General features: G+C 40.0%; 1 protein-coding gene across 3 annotated transcripts in view; it reads right to left on the bottom strand.

The window, feature by feature from the left end:
- The window catches only part of LOC126369218 (axin), a 91,722-nt gene that overhangs the window by 58,626 nt on the left and 14,289 nt on the right, over nt 1-18,807 (bottom strand). Inside the window, exon 1 of one of the 3 annotated variants that reach the window (XM_050013535.1) lies at nt 1,772-1,963. The exons of the other annotated variants lie outside the window; for them this stretch is intronic. The gene's annotated coding sequence lies outside the window, so the exon portion shown is untranslated. Of the gene's footprint in view, nt 1-1,771; nt 1,964-18,807 lie in introns of those variants that run through there. 3 annotated transcript variants of the gene reach the window in all.

The raw sequence follows: 18,807 nt of genomic DNA, 5'->3' as shown, positions 1-18,807 counted from the left end.
GAAACACTCCAAATCAAAGGGACACCTAATTTATAAATTGCAATTACACCGGTAGTGCTGAGAGAAAAAAATAAATTCACAGCGGAGAGATTATGAACACTAAATTTAATTACAAAGCGAACTCGAATATAACAAATTGAAGAGGATAAACGCGACAAAGTAAAAGAGAAAACACACCAAAGGAAACTCCGAGCATTGATATAAACGAAATTTAAATTAAGTACAAAGGGAAAGAAGATGAAAAAAATCCTTTCATTGAAAGCTCTCATCGCGAGTGAGGCGGGCGGGGGCGGCTACATCAAAGACACCTCGACTCTAGTCTTATCTGTGCGAAACCGAGTTTGGAAATTAGCACGGCGATCCTTCTTCAGGCTCAAAGACGCCGCGTGCGCACCCTTTCAGCGCTTTTAGCATTACTCTTTCAGGAGGGTTTTTTGTAACTCACGGACAGAGGTAATGCGATAATGTAGCTAATGACATGTTTTATTCTGCTTTAAAGCGGCGAGCGGCTCAAAGGCACGGCTAATGTGTCGGGATTAATATGCGGAGTGGCGTCTATATGATTTTTAAGTTCGACTAATGAAATGCGGGCCCTAAGAGATTTGTAATCCTTTATGTAAATGTCGCGTTGAAATTCCTTTGAAGGAGCTGCCGAGTTGAAGTATAGGAAAAGTGTGTTTTAAAACGGAATATTTTACAAAGATACTTTTACACTGTAAATGTATGCTGTTTAAAATTGTAAAGCGAGATATAAACGAGTGGGAGCTACCTTTATGTCGCCTTGTGAGGAAGCAGGAAAGCTCTAGCGGCGCGTTGATGTCTTTTGTATGGATGATCGTGGTTAGCTGTGTTAGTGATCATTTACGTTCTCAGGGATTGGGTCTCCAAAAAATCTTTCTTATTGCTCACTTTGAGTCGCATATTAGTAGATTTAGACTGTGCAATAATCAGACTATTAGCAGTAATTGGTCGATTTGCTTGATTTATTGAAGAAATCAATTTCAAGCAATCACTGTGTACCCATCTATTATAGTCGGGTAGTTTCCTAGGTCAAAGATAAATTATGAAATTCTGATCACTAAATAAAAACGTTTTCATTTTTCTATTTAACTTATTTATTAATTTTAATAAGAAAATTCTATTTCCAAACTGATTTGTCTAGTTGAAAACTACCTGTCTAATTGCTTTCGAAATTATTATTTTCTTCTTTATTTGTATCAGTTGATTACCTGTTCGACTCGATGAATATTTTTAAGCTAACATCAATAAATTCAATCGAAACTTAAGCATCTCCGTTTTATGCTGCATTTTTTTCTAAACGCTTATTTTGTAAACTGTCAATAGAAACTTAATTGAACACTTAGGTTCTTACAATAAAGTTTAAGCACATAACAAGTACAACTTACAACAGCAATAAACAAATACGAATTTAAAACAAACGCAACGACAAACTCGATCAACAATAAAAAATCAAACAACGAAAGCCCATTAACATTCAAAAAACGAAATCTAAAATAGTTGTTATAAACAGAAACAATGTCGATGAACAAAGTGCTATTGAAAGTTTGTAAAATAATAACTGGATACAAAGTGTTGGTACAATAACGGCCGAACTAGCAACAACAATAGCGCATACATCAAGCAGAAACAAGGGCTCTAAAGTTACAAAAACTTAAAGCCCTACCAGAGACGCCGCACCACCAAACCTCCACCGAACCTTTGTTAGTCCACAACAATTCTGTTAGTCAAATATGTAAAGTTCAAATAATACCTCAATAAGATAAATCCAATTTTAAAAGACAATCCAATTTTGTTAACTGTGCACAGATTTCGATAACTTTACAACACCGACACTAAGCATAACTTGGTAAAAACTTGATAGAATTACTATCTAAACGCGGATTACACTGAACTACACTACTTGCTAAACACTGATATTAGTTAGAGCTTAAATTGTTAAGTTGTAATAGTTTTGAAGTCCACGATTATTTCGCGTAATATTTCAACCGTGACACGGACGTGACCCGCCGGCGAAGGCTCGCGACCAACTGAGAGAATTCAAGTTGAAAACGTGCGCGCGTCGCACGTGGCCTTAAATATGGGCGGGGCGAGTCACATTCTAGCTCCCGGATTGGCCGAGCCGAGCCTTTGATCAGCCGCCGACGACTAACTACATCGCTCTGTGCCTTAATCTCGGTAGTAACGTCCTTTTAAAACAGGTAATTTTGTTACAAAAATGTGGGTACTTTTTATGGTCAGTCGAGCAAGCTGCAAAGGAGAGCTCGGGTGATATTCGGGAGCCGCGTCGCGCCGAGTGCAACCCGACAGCACGCTGCCGCGGTCAAAGGATAAAAGCTGCTTTTTGTAGTATCAAAGCGTTTTGGCAATTCTACGCATCTCTTTGATAAACATCAAAGACTGGACAGGATAAAAAGTGAATCTCTTTCATGATAAACATTCAATTTAAGATGGATACGTTGATTGTAGTTTAATCAACTGCCTCTTAGAAAGAATTTTGTGATGGCCATTCAAAGGATTTGCTTTAGTGAATAGCAGTTGTGGGCCAGCGGGCCAACAAGGACAAAGTAGGTATTTACTTGATTTGAATGCTTCAAGTAACAGTTTCGGAATTTCGAAACCTTCCCAGAAGGAAGTTCTTTGATCAAATGTAAATCTATAAAAGGTACCTAGTATCTGATTTATTATTGGAAAACCAGTAACGCACTTGTTTGTCTGGAACCTGTTTATATGAGTAGTACATTCGCTAGCGATTCACAAGTTATTAGTTTCACGTTTACAAGTTGGAGGCGTGCAGCGTCATTATGAGAACCAGTCGGAGCTCATAAAACGCCGCGGGCCACCATTGCGGCGCATCGCCACCGAACGCGGCTGCAATACTCTCGATCGGCGATATTAATATAGAGCCGGGGCCGGGCGCTCGCCTGTCTCCGCTGCAATATTACCGCCGGCAGCCGACACACACTCGCTCGTCGCCCGCACACCCGCACACACGCCCGCGCCCCACATATAATGTCAAAGGGTGAGCGCGCCGCCTCACAAAGCGTAAGTGCAACCACTAAAAGCCAATCCTAAGTTTTATTGATACACATTGTATTGCGACAAAGTCTCCGCCGGCGGGGCCGCCCACCCCACTGCGCGCACAAAGACAATATCGCGACGTCAAAGGAGCGGCGGCCGCCTCCCCCCGACGCCCGCGCCGCCCCGAGGAAATGAAAAATTAAATTGTCAACACATTTAATATCTGCGAAAACGTGCACGGCGTCGCCTTTGAACGCGCCTCCTTTGCGGAACATCCGCGGCTCGGCTTTAAGTATTAAAATTTCAGTCGTAAAATTGAAATTCTGTTTAAGTTTAATTAGACGTCGCTGGCGAAGTTCGAAGTCGCATTAGATCAGTAGCGCTAATGAGCCCCGCGGTGAGCACACGTCACAGGTGCGAGCGGGCGCGGGCCCGGAGGGGGGGAGGGGTGCTCGCGTTTGATCGCCGCCGCCGCTTTGACAATTATTAAAATTTGCCTCGTACCTCTCGGGCCTCATCTTTTTCCGTCGCCTCGATTACGCCACGGGTTTGTCTCATTAGGGCTTTTGTATGGTATTGCGGCGTCCCTTTGATGTGAGGCGCGGGCGCGGGCCGCGGTCCACCTGCACTTTTATTGTTCCCTCCGCCTCGAATTTGCACGCTCCACTTTGACTGTCTCTGCGATTAGCGGCCCTCCCGGTGGCGCCGCCCTCTGACCTGTCGCGATAACATGTCCACTAAAAGGTACAATTTATTCGCCTTGTAGTTGGAAAGTAGTATTGCGATTAATTTGTATTCAAACAAAATGCGTTGTTTGGTCATCCGCGGAGGCGGGGCGCGGGGCGCGGGGTGCACACTCGATACCCCTTTATTACTTGTCGCTTTGTGTCGCATCATCATCGAGAATACGTTCGAATTAAAACTTTATTCTGTGACAATTTGCCGCTCGCGTGGTTATTGGCGCCCAACAAGGGGCGCACGAAGTGGCAAATACGGATAGTCCACTGTTTTATATTAAAATGATTACTGGATTCTATAAGTAGATACTACTTAACATGCCAATAAATAAATGAAACGGATAAAAACTATTATATTAAATCCATTATATCGCGTACAGATATTGGAGTGCGCAAAACTATTTTTACTTGTCGCCCATTTAGTTATTCAAATAATATAGGTACCTACCTAAAACATAAATATGAACTTTTTAACTATTTAGGAAGAATTTAGGTTTAATAAATAACAAAATAAACGATATTAAAGAGTATAATAACTGACATGGCATATCCATATCTAAAATTCTGAATGGGACCATTAGATGTTCTGTTTGAAATTCATAATGATGTAAAAATCAAGGCACGTAGTGTCTGGGCTCGGACACAGGTGGACATGTACAGACACACACGGACACAGGAGGACACAGGCGGGCGCGGGCCGCTCGCGAGGCGTGACACAAAGCGCTTTGTTGTGCCGAACGGTCGCCCGCTGCTTTCATCTTCTGTCCACGGGATGATAGGGCTGGGCCCTCATAAAACAATATAAATAAGTATACGAGTACTTAATATACAATACCTCGAGCTTAATGTTTATCTTTGAGATAGGTCGCGGTTATCCCTCATTAGGGTAGGTCGGGATTCTCTAGATATTTGGTGTGTAATATAAGTTTGATTGAATCTTAGAAGCAAGTAATTGTTGTAATGAAATGTTATCTTTTTAGACAACTTAAAATGGGGGGTAAATCGAGCTCGTATTGCGTTGTGGGGCGGAGGGAGTCTCATCCATGCGTAATATACGTAATATGTATTTATTCTACGCCGACATAAAAAAGAGGGAAGTATTTTATGTACCTAGGTAGTTTTGAGATGTGGTGTTGGCGATGTATAAGCTGGACTGAAATGGTGTCAAATGAAAAAAGTGCTGGAAAGAGTTAAAGAAAAAAGAACCATAATAGGGACTTTAGAGAACCGGAGAGGAAATATGAAAGAAAGAAACATTTATTACTTCCGGACACCACAGACACAGACAGACAGGTACATTATATTTAACACAGGACAGAAACCACACGGAAATCAATAAGTACACAGACAAAAAAAAATATCCAGACCAAAAAGAAAAACAAACCAAAATCATAAAAACAATAATAATAAAACTAAGTATTCTAAATGCAACGCACTGACGGCCCGATCATCTGCGGTGGAGTCCGGAATAAAAGGACCTCGCTCAGCATAAGTCGCGGCGTGGGCCACGACACTGGTATTCTGCGGGCCCTGTCGAGGGAGGCCATGGATATCGCGGTATATATGTACATAGATACATACTACTTAAACTTACTTACATATAATTAACATAATAATATGACTGGCCACCTGATACGACACGATTCGTTTGTAAAACACATAATAGAAGGAACAATTTAAGGGAAGAGAGGAAGGGGTAGACCTTCATTTATGAAACAAATAAAAGAGAAGGTGCAAGTTGTATCGTATCAGGAGGTGAAGGATTTTGCGGGAAGAAGAGAGGAATGGCCATTACTCCAAGAGAGCAGCTCTTAAATAATGAGAGAGAGGTAGTATCGATTAGATACATTCGTTTAAGTTTTACTAACCCGTACTTACCTATAGATGAAATAAATATTTTAATAACTGGTGAGAGCGTCGCAGCCCTGCCGCTAGTGCATTCCGTTTGATGTAAAGAGTATCCCTTTGCTTTGCTCGCTTTCTTATTATCAACTTGCCCGTGAATTTATGCAAATAAAGCTTTCACGCAAAGCGACTAGTTAATTTCTTTTAACTTTTCTCAATCTTTTAAGAAACATAAAAGGACTGAAAGCTTTTGAAGACAGATATTAAAGTAACGAGAAAAAATTAACATTTTCAGACTTGGTAATAAATAAGTAGAGGCGTTTTAGCTTTGGCCTTACTAACTCGAAAGTTATTAAGTCTATTTGACAGACAAGTTGCGCTGTATACGCATCTAAGTGGGTTAATAAAACCCGTATTTCTATGGAGTTCCTAAGCCTTTACTATGGTTTTCCGAAGTGATGGTAGGTGATAAGACTTTTAGTAAGTGACCTCTGATGATCGTACATAAGCATTAAAAATACACGACTTTTGTTCTAGAACAAGCGGTAACACCTTATTGGAAATGCCATAATATCAAGAGCGCCCAGCCTTCTACATTTAAGATTTCATGTTCTTAAGAAATAAAATGTATATTCACGCTTAATATGAGAGCACGGGGCTAACACACACTACGAAAGCTAAAAAAGCTTTTAGCCAATCCAGAAAACAATCAAATTGTCTGGAAAAAACATTTTACTGCCATCGAGTCGTCTCTAGATAGGGCAGTAATGGATTCACAATAAATGCAATATTCAATTGTTTTCCCGGGTGGATAGAGGCTGAAGAGCCTGGCGTAATTTGGGTGGTGCAGTTCACCGGGAGAAAGGACTAAGAAGACGCGACTTAGACATACTTATTGATATCAAAGAAGTATCGTTTGTAATAACTTTTCCACTTCCAACAAAATAATAACTGTAATTTCGATTTGTACTTGTAAAGAGAATCTAATCCAAAATATTATAAGGGTGACCTAGTGAATGCTTATTCATTCAAGTAAAGTAAGTTTTGAGGAAGAGTGAGCGACCAGGGTAAGTACTTTTAAATTTTTTGTACTGACTGAGAGCCCTCAGCGCCGCTCCATTTAATTTCATCTGAAACAAACCTACCATAAATCACGTCAAAAGAAAATTGTAAGCACCTATTTAATGTTTTTATTTAAAAAACAAAACAAAATAAGTACTTAAATGATTACCAAAACTGAGCGCAGAATCAATCAGTGTGCCTACATGTCGAGTCCTCGGCGCGCAGATCTTGGCACATTTTTCCATCTGGTAGATGTAACGGCGGATTGAATAGGCAATGTGATAAATTCGGTTTGCGGCAGACGGCGCGGCGCCCGCGTCGTGATACCGTCGCGAGGAACCCAGGGAGGGATCGGATGTATCCTCGAACAAAAATAGCTTGATTAAAATGACTGCAAAGGCTCTTGCGCGGCAACCGCGCGCGGTGCGAATCATATCGAGGGCTTCGATCAATACCCGTACAATTCATCTAAGAAAGCAATATTGCTATTTGACAGTTGTTTGCATTGCGCACTTACTTTTATATGCGCATGTCACAACCTAGTGTCATACCTACTGGCGAGAGAGCTGTCATAATAATCAAGATACATTCTAACGGTGAATACCCCATACAATATAGTTTAAACAATTTGGAGATGTCCTTAAAAAATGTTCAGTACAATCTACTCTGGATCGTCGTGCGTGCATACTAACGAACGATTTTTTAACGATTTTTTTTTATAAACGTGGCGGAAGCAAAAAAAGTATGCCGGAATCAATCGAAGCAAATGGAATTCTATAGTCTCTGCTTATCCTAGGAGGAAATTGCCATGAGTTTGTGTATTTATCAATTTAATATAACATTCATTCTCTTTTGTTTTTGTATTTTGGATTTCGGCACTCACATCACAAAAGCATTGGAGATTGTGTGAAGATGGAGATAACTCAGGTGTTCTAGTGGAATATAGGATTCCAGCTCTTCACCTGGCTCCCTCCCTGCATACCTAGCAGCAATGCCTACAATCTCCATAATGCAGCAGGCGGGGCGGAGGCCTAAATTGCATTGTTTTGTCACATTCATTCTTATCTCGCATTTTTTACTACAATTTTAGACTTATTGAAAATACGACTTGGTTGTACCGCGCTTATGCAGGTGTAGAATATGTAAGCAAAGAGTCATATTGGTAACAAACCATATACTTTTTTTATTGCACGCCTGTAATAATAAGAAATATTGTTTATTTCAGAATTATTTCAATAGTTTTTACCCGACGGCGGCGAAGCAAAAATGATGGTTATGTGTACGTCTGTTACCTCCTAACTTCTAAGCCACAGAATTTAACTAAAAAAATGAGGTGTCATTAGAAGCGTCTTGATCGTCCGGTAGTTAGAGTCTATGTGGCGTAACGTTAATTATGGCGCCACCTAGACGACAAGCTGACGAACTAAATAAGTATTTTTTCCAAGGTTATCGTATTGGATATCATATGACAGGCCTAATTTGCACATTTCAAATATTTACCTACTCAATAACATAACACCTCAGATATGATCCCAATAGCTTTTATCTTCAAACCTTACCTTAAATGCATAATGTACGTTCTCAATAAATAAGTCGCCAAAATACCTAATATAAATATCTTTTTTTGTAAGATATTTTATGTATCTATCGTCAAACAAATAGCGATTGTAACTCAATAAATAATTCCAAAATAATTCAGTGAATCGTTCAAGCAAGTTGCAGAGTCGATATTAGCAAAGTTACAAGTCTGCAGGCTTGTCAGAACTCTAGTAAGGGACATGATGAGCCGAAACTAATCCAAGTTTGATATTCCATCCATTTTAGCTCGATACTGTTCAAAGGTGCGTTATATGAGCCGCTATTACGGCATATTACTGTGAGCAGAATCAATTTGTAGAACAGAACTACTAAATACAATACAAAACCTCGAATTCCTTCAGTTAATTTTAATACGGGTATAAATGAAGATAAAAACTACAAGCTCAAATGTAGGCGGCAGCTGTTGAATGTTTCTAAATTTTGACTAAGCTAAAATTCGTGATAAATTGCTATAAAACGTGGAGCAACGTCGAGTGTATCATGTCTGAAAGATAAGTTACGAAAAAAGAATCCATAAGTTGGAAAAAAGCAGTTTTATAAAATAAAGTTGACAGCTTTTGTCAAAGGGGTTTTATATCAGCGAGATGCCTATTTTATTCACTAATTAAATTTATAACAATTAAAATGTTGCCAAAGGTAAATAATAAATTGTTTCCGATAGTTTATTTTACTAGCGACAGTTCGTGTATGACTTTCAAAACCGTTTAATTGTTTTCAGACACAGTTCAATAAATATAAATTTAATATGAGTAGCATTTTAATATATTCTAATTCATTCTTTCAATTAACTTATGTCAATTAAAATTGTAACGAATTCTGAACAAAAATGTATTCCGGGTCCGACGTGTTCCTTGTTTTATTTATAATTTTTGAATTTAGTATTTTAATAATATTAGTACTTACATTTTCCGAGAAGAGTATACAGGCTGTCGGAGTCAAAGGGGCTAGATGCACTGCTTTAACAAGAAAACGTGATTATAAATATCGTGTTATTGTATTGGGTGGCATGTAAAGCGGAACCCGACGCTCCTACCTCCGTCAATAGACAGGGGAGCAAAGGCTCACTTAACCTTAGCGAAACTCAATAACTTTCACTTTAAATAATAAATTCCCTTTGAACAAGGCCGAACATAGCCGATTCAGGGTTGCCATAACGTATTTATCGTTATTATAATTATTTTAAGACTAGGTAAATAATTAATTAAAAATATTAATTTGTTCTATGCATGATAAGATTGACAAAGAACGATAAACAAAAACTTGTTGCTAAGCATGCTAACATACTTATTACCGGGCTTAATTATTTTTATAGTGTTATAAAACGCTTAATAAAAAAAATGCTTTAATCGAATTGAAACGCAAATTTTAGCGCATTGAAACTCGATTAAGCTTTTTGAGAAAGCTATAGGTATTGTAGATCAGGAATCGAGAAATTAATAAATGACAAAGATAAATAAGAAATATGCGTTTGCAACTCAGGGAACTTATGACGACACCTTCTAAAGACGACCCTGATGACGCCAAAAGTCTACTCTCTGAAGAATCTGCGGCATGCCTGTGTCACAAAGAATTGATTGCGAGACAAAGCGCGCCTTTATTAATTTATCCTTTTCATCCACTCGGATCGCTTATTACGGCTAATTTAATCATAATGCTGGAAAGGTATAGCCAGGAACGAAGTGAAAAGATCGTCAAGTATAAATACGCAGTACGCAAAGGTTCACAATTCCATTATAAATGCTTTTATTGTATTTTTTACAAACAGTAGTTTGGTGACTAGCTACACATCAAAGGAAATTTTAACTTGTTTAATTTCTGTGTAAGGAATTAATTGCCGGCAAAAACTTCTCATTAGGCACTCCACACGACGAACACGACGCCTAAAAAATTCAACGAAATCTCAGATAGGAGTGAACCAAGAGTGAACGCTCTCATTTATATCTCTCTTTGAACCTGAGGCAAAGGGGCTAAAGAATTGCCTGTAAAAGGAACTAGCACAACATTTTATTTTTATACTCGTTTGAGCCGAGCCTTTGTGCATGAGCAAAACGCTTAACTTGTAATAAGATATTTTCATAAAAAAAATCAGTGTAACAAAACGGAAAATGAAACAATTCTCATTGTTACAGTGAATTAAAATTAATTTTCCAATACTTTTTCCTGTGTCTCATTGGGAAAGGATTTTTCGAAGAAATTTCGCGCTTATTTAAGCACCGTTTAAGAAAGGTCGGTAAGACCTTATAAAGTGTTTACGCTGCACTCTGTTTACCTGATTACGGTGGAACAGTTTGTGTGAGTCCACGTTCGCTCCCTCGGGGCGGTGCTAGCTCCACGACCGGAGCCGTTCCTTTATTCTTTCTGCGTGGCGGGTCGTGTTGCGACTACGTAATTAAATCATTCCTCGGATTAAATCTCCTTTGACAGGTGTCTTGTATTGAGCTATCGAGTGATCTCCTCTCGATGACGCCTTTCATCATTTCTTTTATTAAACATTGGAAGAGTTCTAAGACTTTGTATTTTGATTAATGTTTTTTAATGCCTTTTTATTGCAATCGATAGTCTGATTGATCTTTAGGAGGGTCGTTGTTGTGAAATGTTAGCCATTTTCATTTTAGATATTTAATCTAGCTGAGCATGTATTAGATTCACTACGCGCATGTACCACTACCAACCCATATTTTAAAGTTCACCTTTCGCAAGCGAATATTACATCTGCCCTTTTTAAAAAATAATCCTCTCAGTTTTGTTTTAAATAAAGCAGCAGCATTTAGTTTTAATCTGTAAAGAGAGCACGAAGTCAATCGAAGTTCCCATGCAAAGAAGCTAAAGACAGGAGATCAAAGCGAGCCACAAAGGCGAGCACTCAGTTGCACGGTGTCGGTTGGTCGACACTTCGTGCCGTCGCTTCTCACTCACTGCCTTCGCTATATTAATCATATGCTCGCATTTAAGAAGCTCAATGGTGCTAATTCCTGTAAATACCATCTAATTTTATTTTAAGTTATATCTGTCCTTTTCTTATCCGCCGAAAAGGAAAGGGACGGGTAATCGACAAGCATAAAATTTATGGAACACACGTCAATTTTAAGCACAAATCTAAACCAACCGTCTAAAAATTTTACGTCAGTCAATAACCCGACACATTAATTTACTCATTCTTCCTAAAATTAAGAGCTGTGAATCATCCGTCCCTTTCCTTTTCGACGGATACGAAAATGACGGATATAACCTAAAATAAAATTAGGTGGTGTCTGCAGGAATCGGGGCCAATATCTGAACATCTATATTTGGCTCGCTTAATTATTTTCAATGCCGCATAGTTCACTTGGTACTTTTTTCTTAGTTTTTGGCTTGGCGCGACTTGCGCATTTGCCACTCACTTAGTTTACATCTAAACAATGCTCTTGATACCGATTTGTGGTAAATTGAAGGATGTGGTAAAGTCTAGTTATTTTAAATTGTGAAACCCCTTGACGATTCCACTCAACAATCACGATAAGCCAGCGTTGAGTTGCGTTTTACCCGGCAAATATTTCCAAGACTTTGCACATGCAATTTGCAACAACAGCCATCGATTGAAATAATCAAATGTGACCCTGTTTTCACACTTCACAAAGAGTGTTCAAAAGCTACTGTTCTTTGTGAAAGCTCGTTCATAGTGTAAGTCGCGTTGTAGTCGTTGTAGGCGAGTTTGTATCCGAGGCGACACTACACAAAGCTCGCCACAATATTTATCGGCGCTGTATCAATGCGGCACAAAGCGCCGCCGGAAGCCCACCTCGCGACAACATCGCACTGCGATATATAAACTGTAGCGGAATTACATAAAATACCGCGGTGAAAACTTCATATTCTCAGGAATATTTATCGAACCCAATGAAGCTAGACTTTTATTTTCTTATTTTTTATAAAATAGGGGACAACCGAGCAGACGGATTGCCCTGTTCTATGCATATTATGTTGTATATCTTAACCCCAAGGGAACCTTTTCTTCAGATATTGGACTTACAAAATCAGATGAAAAACACCTCCAATAAAAACAGAAACAATGCCTACTATCAGACTGATAAAATATCTAAAAACACCAATTAAATATGTGTTGCAAGTTCAAAACGCCGCTAGGAGTTGCGACTTGCGCCATCGCTTTATCTGGCCCATTGTTGACTGCCTCTATCACTGGATTCCTTTTTACACAGGGCCTTTGACGCCGGCGCTTTGTTTGCCCGAAGATCAGAATGAGGCAGCGACTCAATCGATGCGTAACTTCCATTTGTACCGTCTCGAGACTCCTCCACCTACAGTTTTAATCTCGTGTTTAAATGCACTTGCAGTTTGCAGCCAGCAATTCCAATTGCTTCTTCAAACGATATTCAGGATACAGAACGCAGATTATGGAAATTTCAAATCTATCTTATAGCCTTGACTTGTAAAGGATTTGATTACTTTCTACGTTTCATAAAATAAATGGTTTAGAGCAAATGATATTTTTAACAACAATTATTAGTAAGTATACTGCTATCATGCAAGAAAAAAATACTTGTAATTAGTTAGTTCATTGTTTTGGTAGATAGTTCAGTTCTGTACCTACACGTTAAATTAAATAATCAGATTTGATATTTAAATCAACAACTCAATATTCGAGTTACACTCAGTATCGTCTCAAAGTCAAAAGCGAATTAGTGCACCACTATTCACGCGGAGAGCAGTTTATCGCCATATTTCCTGCGGACAATGCAATTTTGTTAATTCGATCGCAAGCCCGTTGAGTGGTTCTACTAGGGATGTATCCAAAGGATAAGCGCATTTATTCAATATTAAAGGAATTAATTTCAACTATAGTCCGGCAATCTCGTGCGCGACCCTCCTGCGGGGCGACAGACGGTGGCGGGGACGGGGTAGCGCGTCATCATCTTGACATTCTAGAACACGGCTGCACACGTAGAGAAGTGTGCCAGGATAAATCTTGCGATAAGTTGTACTTACTTGTGACGTAATATATGTAGGAGTGAATAAAAAGATAGAACTATTTTATTTTATTTTTATTATTATGCTTGAGGACCAACTATTAGGAAAACTAAAAATTAAATATTAATAGATTGTTTTATTATAAATCAATTTCCAATGTCGTTTACGTATTCGGCCGATGTTCGGTCATTTTTTCGCCTTTCAAAAAATTGGTACACTTTATGTACAATCTCCTTCAGTTGTCTTGAGATAGCCTTACTCATCCTCAGATAGTAATCTCGTGTGCGTCGCCCTCAAAGTAGAACAGATTATCAAGCACGTGTTGCCGCTTCGACTGCGCGGCCGAGACTGCCGTACTTGACGCGCAGATGCACGCGTTTCCCTTCCCCGCTACACCACCTGCTACCCGCTGACATCTTAGCTACCCCGTCCCCGCCACCGTCTGTCGCCCCGCAGGAGGGTCGCGCACGAGATTGCCGGACTATATCGAATTCACCAAAAAAAATTGGGATCACAAAAGAGTTTCTAATGGAACTACGGAAAAAAGGCAAATTAGATTTTTCTCTCAAACCGAACTTAATACTTAAATATCGGTAAACATTTTTATTTAACCAAATATAATCTTTGAATCTATTAAAAATAATAATGAGACATTCCAGTTCCGAATTAAAGTCATCTCTATTTCTCAGAGTAGATAACTACTGACAATTTTCACCCTTTCGATATCAAGTAGACTTGTTTAATGAAGGTTCTGGCAACAAGATAAAGTCTTCATTGATTTGCTCTAAGTTAAATTGTAATTCACTGACATTCGAGAGACTAATATAATAAACCCAGTATCCCGGCCCTATGGTGCCTTTCAACAGCCCTGCCCCGCTGAAAGCAGAGTGGTGGATATTAAACTAATTATGAACAAACCGAGGTGCCCACGACGCGAATCGCCGTTGTACTCCATTAGCCCAACCATTGTTTACCTTGTCAAAGCTGGACAAATTCACTTATGCACACGGAGGAAACAGCTTAAATACATTAAGTTGAACTCGCCTAAATAATGATCAAAGGAACATCTATGTAGAACTGAAATCAATTTATGTACCAATGTTGAATGTAAATTCATTAGTTAGAATCAGATTCCTGGATATAAAAACCTAACTCAGAAATAAATTCCCTTTCACTATGCCAAGCCCAGTTATATCTCTTTGAAGCTTTACGTTCATCAGAAATCAAACACGTACTTACAAAAACAAACTCTATCAATCTAAAAAAATCTTGCAGGAAAAATGAGAATGAAATCGTCCCGACCTTGTGTATGTTTGGAGCGCCCAAAACAACATCAAAGAGAAACTCGTCTAGCAAGAGACGGCCGACTTCGCTCGAGCCGCGATCTCCGCCTGGATCCAGCACAAAGTCTTGCTAATGAGCCCCTCTCACCTCCGCGCCGCAAACACCACGTGCTGCTGAATTTTTTGCGGCAATTTTTGGACTTTAAAAGACTTCAAAGGGTCAAAATTTGGGAGTTCAGTAAAGAGTTCTTGTTGTTGGAAATAAAACTTGAAATGTTCAGCCAGCCATTTCTATTTATAGTGATGGAATTCTAAACCGTCCGAATCTGCAACTTTTCGTTTGGGAAATCTTAACTAACTATTTAAAGTAGGTAAATAGAAAACACGTTTACACGTTTCATCTTTCATCTGAAAGATTGTTTACAGTTTTCAGATATCAAAAGGATATTGTAGGTACTTGGTTCCTAACTACATTAAGTTACAAATTATTAAAAAAAGCTGAAGCAAAATTACGACAACAGACACAGACAACAGAGACTGCGGTATTTATCTATCATTCACATTGAAGCCCGAAGGACTTCAACCTATGATCGATCAATCGGTGAGTTAGTTCAGGGCGGGATTAACAAAATCGGGTCAAGCCACCTTCAGTAATCCGTTTCAAAATTTTGATTGATTTCGGCGTTAATACGCGATTATAAAGTATTAATGCCATCATCAATCACTGCTTTTGGATATTCACAGACGGCTTCGGCGGGAATACCTGCGAAAATCGGCATGCCTTTTTGATGGAAAATGTCATAGGAAAGCTAATGACAAAATTTAAAATACGATATTAACAGATATGAGTAATTGATCGATTTACCATTGAGATTGCTACTTAGCAATAAGGCCGCCTATTGTACTAATTCTATTTCTCTTTTGTTTTGTATTTTGTTTTTTCCTGTTTGTGCAATAAAGTATTTGTTATGTTATGTTATTGTTGAAAGATGAAGTGATTATTAATATGTTTCCAATTGTTTATCATCACAAACTACATGACTTTTTAAAACCGAATGTATTTATTAATATAATAAGTAAGGGATAATTAGGTGCTTCAGTGTTTCAAGGCAGGATTGCCCAATTTTTTTTTTTTTTTACTAGCCTGGTATCTCCCACTGCTGGGCAAAGGCCTCCCCATCCGAGCTTCCACTTATCCCTATCCTGAGTGATCTCTCTCCAATCCCCAATCGCGTCCAGGTTGTCTTTCCATTGCTTCCTGGGTCTGACTCTGCCTCTGCGTCCAAGAGGTGTCCACTCCGTGACAGTTTTGCCCACCTATCATATTCATAACCTCATACCTTCACAAAAAAGTGTCAAAGGCCATTAAAACCGGAGAATCGTAAGACTTTCGCACAAGCGCCAACGTAATAATTTGTCATCGGAAATGACTTAATGCACCTTGAAGTGCGAGACGCATCTGGCGTGAAATTGCACAAATAAATAGCGGTAAAGATAATAAATTACAGGGAAATTGCTAATGATGAGCTGCGCGGGGCGGGGGAGCGTTGCATTAAGCCGGCGGCAAACATCAAAGAGCCCTTTGACCGTGCCGACACTCCCACACCCGCGCCCGCGAGCTGCGAACGATAGAGTCGCTATCAATTAATCAGGTGCTTTCTGGCTTCTATGCTTCCTGCTGTTTGTTTGGGCGATTTGGTCGATTGTTATGAGAGAATTGTGTGTTAAGACGTGTTTCTAATCACAAATGTCGCCTGCTAAAATAAAACATCATCGCCAAATTAAAATGAGACAGAGTTTTTGGGCGTAAGTTTTTCATATTTAATATACTATTTATTTACTTATTTTCAATCCTACAAACTATTACTTACTCCTACTTATACTTATCTATACTAGTTCTTATTTATATCCCTCAAACCACGTGTTTGCTATTAAAATGCGTGCGCACACGCACTTTCATTGACGAAAAAGCCGAATGCCTTGCCGACAGTCTCGAAGCCCAATGCTCGCCCAGCACTCTCCCTATCGATCGTAGGCACCTCTCGACGGTGAACTCTGAAGTTCAGCGTAGGGCTTCTGTACCTCCCACCGATCCTCCTCTTCCACAGGTAACTGAGGAAGAGGTACTAGGTATTATCAAAAGATTTCATACCCGAAAAGCCCCTGGCTCAGACGGTATCACGAATCGTGTCCTTAAAAACTTCGGTGCTCCCCTCATCTGCTTACTAACGGCAATATTCAACGTCGCCTTGAGCAACTGCGTCTTTCCACAGCAGTGGAAAGAAGCAATTGTAATTGGTATACCAAAGCCTGGGAAACCTAAAAACGAACCTTCGAGTTACCGCCCCATAAGTCTCCTCAATTCCATGGGGAAGGTTTATGAGCGGCTCATATTTGCTAGATTACGGGACTACGCCGAATCCAATAGTCTTATTCCACCAGAGCAGTTTGGTTTTAGAACCAAACACTCCTGCGTTCAACAAGTGCACCGTATTGTTGAACATATCTCTAGTAGATTAAACTTAAAAAAACCTGTCGCTACGGGAGCGCTCTTCTTCGATGTGGCGAAAGCGTTCGACAAAGTCTGGCACAACGGCTTGATCTACAAGCTTTATTCACTGGGAGTGCCAGACCGTCTCGTGCACATCATACGAGACTTCCTCTCAAATCGAACCTTTCGCTACCGCGTGGAGGGGACGCTCTCGTCACCGCACCCGATACATGCCGGAGTCCCACAAGGCTCCGTCCTCTCCCCTTTACTATTTTCATTATATACTAGTGACATTCCCAAATCCCCTAATACCGAATTAGCTTTATTTGCGGATGATACAGCCATCTATTCTTCGTGCCGTGGTCGAGTTATGATGACCGGAATCCTCCAACGCGCGGCCAATGCCTTGGGCAAGTGGTTTCGCAAATGGAGAATCGAGGTAAACCCGGAGAAAAGTGCAGCGGTGTACTTTTCAAAGGGCTATTATAACACGCCACGGTCACGCCGTCAACTTAAAGTCATCACGATGTTTGGCAAGCCGATCCCTTGGAAGGAGCAAGTCAAATATCTCGCCGTAGTCTTAGATAGACGTCTTACTTTCAAGGCCCATATCAAACGAGTGCGCGATCGCGCCGCGTTTGTAATGGGCCGTCTTCATTGTCTCCTTAACAAGCGAAGTAAATTGTCCCTTAGGAATAAGGTGAAAATCTACACGACTTGCATCCGTCCGATCATGACCTATGCAGGGGTAGTTTTCGCTCACGCGAGCCCCTCTCAAATTCACCGTCTACAGGTAATACAAAATCGTTTCATGCGGAAAGCCACGGGAGCTCCGTGGTTCCTTCGCAATGAAAATCTGCACATTGACCTAGGTCTGCCAACCATTGCCCAATGGCTCAAATTAGCTTCCAAACGTTTTTTCGATTCTGCTCCGCACCACCCAAATCCCCTGGTAGTTGCGGCTTCCGAGTACATTCCGCTTAGGGACGGTACTGAAAAGTATCGGCGTCCGAAGGACGTAATATACGATCCCGACGACCCGATTACTCTAGCCATAGAGGCAGCCAATCAGCTCGCGACACCAAACACTTCAGGTCCCCGATACCGACCCCGCCGGCGTGGTCGACGATTTCCCTCATTCAGCGCTTATCGCTATCGACCCACTAGGGTAGATTAATTCTTTCAAATATTTTTCCTCTCAGACGACGCCCTGAGCCGAGGTTCGCGCCCAACTGGGCACCCTCAGGCCTGTTGTCTTAAACGTTGTACCGGGTGAGAGCCTTCAGCGCTCCCCATTTGTCCGGCCAAGTAGTTAATGCCATCTGCGGCAAATCTACAATAAGTCACGTCAAAAAAAAAAAAAAAAAAAAAACGCACTTTCATGAACCTTATCTTTGATTAAATATTAGGATAAGTTATTTACCAAATTAGAATTAGATCTAGATTTGATACCGAATTACACGAAAATTCGATTATAACTGGCGTTCATATTACTTTTAACTGATGCGGATAAGAATTACATATACGTAGTAGCCTGTTGATAATTATAATCCTCAGTTTTGTATTTATAATACAATACAATTTTCCACCTGGGGTTCTGTATTACCGGGTGAGAGCCTTCAGCGCTCCCCATTTGTCCGGCCAAGTAGTTAAATAAATCTACAATGAGTTACGGCAAAAAAAAAGGTTCTGCATTCGACTTCATGAGTTTGAATTCACGATCGTAGATAATTGATGTCACGTGGTTTCCTGGATTGCGTCCGGTTGATGGCAATAGCCTCCCTAT

The sequence above is a fragment of the Pectinophora gossypiella genome, chromosome 8, assembly GCF_024362695.1.
Source record: "Pectinophora gossypiella chromosome 8, ilPecGoss1.1, whole genome shotgun sequence".
Lineage (NCBI taxonomy): Eukaryota > Metazoa > Arthropoda > Insecta > Lepidoptera > Gelechiidae > Pectinophora > Pectinophora gossypiella.
This window is presented reverse-complemented; position numbering and strand designations above follow the sequence as displayed.